The sequence below is a fragment of the Pteropus alecto genome, unplaced genomic scaffold, assembly GCF_000325575.1.
Source record: "Pteropus alecto unplaced genomic scaffold, ASM32557v1 scaffold20, whole genome shotgun sequence".
NCBI classification, from domain to species: domain Eukaryota; kingdom Metazoa; phylum Chordata; class Mammalia; order Chiroptera; family Pteropodidae; genus Pteropus; species Pteropus alecto.
In genome coordinates, this window is record NW_006436298.1 from 19,809,292 (window position 1) to 19,812,661 (window position 3,370).

The following is a 3,370-nucleotide window of genomic DNA, read 5'->3' on the forward strand; positions in this document are numbered from 1 at the left end:
AAAAAATCTTTTAGCATATTCACTTAATATTGCTATGTAATGTGAAAATCTTATTTATATAAATACTGTGCAGCAAAAGAAAAGAATTGGAATTATGTATTTTGCAATATTTGGGTAACTTTAGATTAACTGTTACAAGAATCACTAATTATTTATCTGTCCAAAGAAAGGAAAAATCGAGATTCATTATTTTCATTTTGAAATATTCTGATTTTTTACATGCTTACTTGTTTTATTTAGACACAATTTGAAAACCACATGACTCATTTAAAAAAATATACTTTCCCTTTTGATTATTGCTCATGGCAAATGAAATCACGAAGCATAAAATTTCAATATTTGACAATATTTAATAAAACCATACAGTATTTTTTCAATCATAAAATGCTTATATAGATTAATGATCATCAGATTGACGACAACATCAACCTGATAGTTAAGTGGTAGATACTGCATCACTGTGTAGATTTAAAAGTCATAAGGTGATCCTTCTTGTAACTCCTGAGGGTACTTGAATGCATTTCTTAAAAAAACAGAGAATTGCATGACAATTATAGTTCTTTATACATTTATTCAATGTTTTCATATGTTAAATTCATCTATAAAATTAAATGCAGAGACAGTGATTCTACTGGCTCTGTGGGGTATGTGTGTGTGTGTGTGTGTGTGTGTGTGTGTGTGTATGTGAATCCTAAAGAACAGTTTGGGAATAGTTGCTAGTAGTGGTTTTAGAGAGCAATATAAAACTGTCTATTATTCAGTCAATTAAAGAACGATTCAAGGGTGCTATGTAAAACAAGAGTCAGATAGATCCTTTGGGAATAAACATTAGAAGATGCTACTGTATAGTGAAGGCCCATCCACCTGTTGGTGCTACCTTTATTAAGGGTTGCAGCTGAAAGCCATTCTAAAGACAGAAGCATCCACAACAGAGGAGTGGTTCTTGGGGATTTTGCACTAAGTACAGCTTTTGGGGATATAAGGTAGAATTGTGGAGGGGCTCTGCTCTTCTTTCTTGAACCATGATGAAACCCAAAGGAGAGGTCCAATTAACATTTGGGTGGTATGATGACATCAAGAGAGGAAAAAGTGGAATTAATTATAACAGTAATGATGATGATGAGGAGGAGGATGATTTGATTGCTCCTTATTGAGGTGAAAGAATAAACATTTCACATTAGGAGACCCAGTGTGGGTAAAAACCCAGATAACTCTAGGTTAGAATCTAATTTCTTTCTGGCAACAATAACTTTGCCCTGAGGTTCCTGCTAGGGTGGTACAGCCTAGAAGAAGAAAAAGTTAATATTTACATAAACCAATAATAAATTTAATAACAGGATATAGGTTGACTCAATGGATCTTCCAATATTAGAATATGTAAGTGGAATTAGTAATTCAAGTTCAAGCTGAGAACAGCCATTGATTTAGAACCGAAATTAGCCTTCTGGTTTTAGTCAACCAATCCCTGGCTCTTTAAGCCTGGGAAGGCCACCTAGGCAAAAGTCCTGCTGGTTCAGAAGAACAGCTGCTAATTGAAATTACATTCTAGGCACTCCTACTTTCCTCACCTCATTCCATGGCTCCCAAATCTAATACTAACTTTCTCATCAAACTGACCTCTGAGTGCACTGCTTCTGGTTTCTAACGTCATTGCTCAAAAACCCTTTTGAACTCCTCTTCTAGCTTTTTGTACCTTACTTTTCTCATATGGCTTTTGGCTCTCTCACCTCTCCTGATTTGGGGTGAAGCACAGCTTCCCGGAAGCTAACCTTGGTCCCTGGCCACCTAATGAGTGTCCAGATGGTTTATCTTCAGCTCTAGTAAGAAGGAAGTTAGAAAATCATACAATATTTTATTCAGCATAGTTTAAAGGCATCTTAGTAATGGAAACTAAACAAATGAAAACTCGATCATTTGTGAAAATCTCTGTAAAAGAGCTAAACAATATATGTGATCAATTTGAAAATCTGGGAGATTACTATAGATACTGCTCATTATATCACATAATTACTGTTACTGAAATAATCTGTACTCAGACTGTTTAATTGTTAAGCAATAATATTGCAGCATATTGTTTTAACTCTAGGATTCTGATATACTTTTTAAGTGTTCTGGTTAAGAAAAAATAATAGATGAGAATGAAATTAATAGCTTCAGTTAAATGACTTAGGAAGACAATGTTCTCTGGTAGGGACAGGAGAAAGTCTACTCATCGTGGCTGGTTAAACTCAAAGGTTAGATGACTGATAACAGGGCATTGTGTGGAGGCTTTTGCATTTCAGCTTCATGTTATCAAACTCTCTAAATTACACCAATATACAGCTGATAAGGAACCTTAATGGACCTTTCATATCTGTATGGTAACTAGGATATATACCATATATGGTTATGAGATCATTACCTTATAAGACTTCATTCTGATAACTTAACTTCCTGTCGAGTGATGTTTTGCAGAAACTGCTTCTACCTTCTCATCTCTTTCACTACAAGATTTTCTATACAAAAAGTCATATTTAAAAAAAGTCACAATTTTAAAAACTTTTGGGTTCTTTTAATGGAGATTATATATTATATTGGCTACTGTTATAGATTTTACATATATACACATATATACGTATTTGTAATATTCTGATAGGTTTTATACATATGCACACATATATGTGTAAATATCTACACACATATATGTACATATAAATATCTATGTATTGATTCATCCAGCATTGGGGCTTTTCAGAAAAGTTATGATGAGGCTGCAAGGGCTCACATGTGAACCAAGCATTACGTTTACAATGAATAACTAGTATATCTTGAACATAGTTTGTAGAGCTGTTTTTCTTTTTTTTCTTTTTTCTTTTCTTTGTTTTTTCTTTAGGCAGGGCAACCCTAGGTTGACCTCACAGATTGCAAGGACTTTGTCAGCTTACAATCTCTTATTTTTTTTTATTTTTTACACCTACAGCACCTGGTCTTCCTAGGTGGTCTCCCATCCAAGTACTAGCCAGGCCCGACCCTGCTTAGCTTCCGAGATCAGTTGGGATCAGGCTTGTTCAGGGTGGCATGACCATAGACTTATAGTGCTGTTTTTCAAATATGTGCAAAAGTGTTTGTGGTTATAAAACATGCATTCTATTAAAACTGTTACTGGATTAATTATAGCATTCTTATCATTGTCTTTTTTTTTTGTAATTAATAAGTAATGTACTATAAAGTCTATTATCTTGCGGATAGAGATCTTTTAATTTTTTTTTGCCATTAAAATGGGATCCTAGTAGTTGAACCACTGTTTCAACTGTAGTTGCTGTACTGTTCAGATATCCATAAAAAAAACTAGTCCTTAGTACTGGAAAAATTTGTGAACTATTTACATATA

At 33.9% G+C, this 3,370-nt stretch overlaps 1 pseudogene; it reads right to left on the reverse strand.

The window, feature by feature from the left end:
* Positions 1–2,950: 2,950 nt before the first annotated feature.
* Positions 2,951–3,069, reverse strand: LOC112480984 (annotated as a pseudogene).
* Between the last annotated feature and the right edge of the window lie 301 nt (positions 3,070–3,370).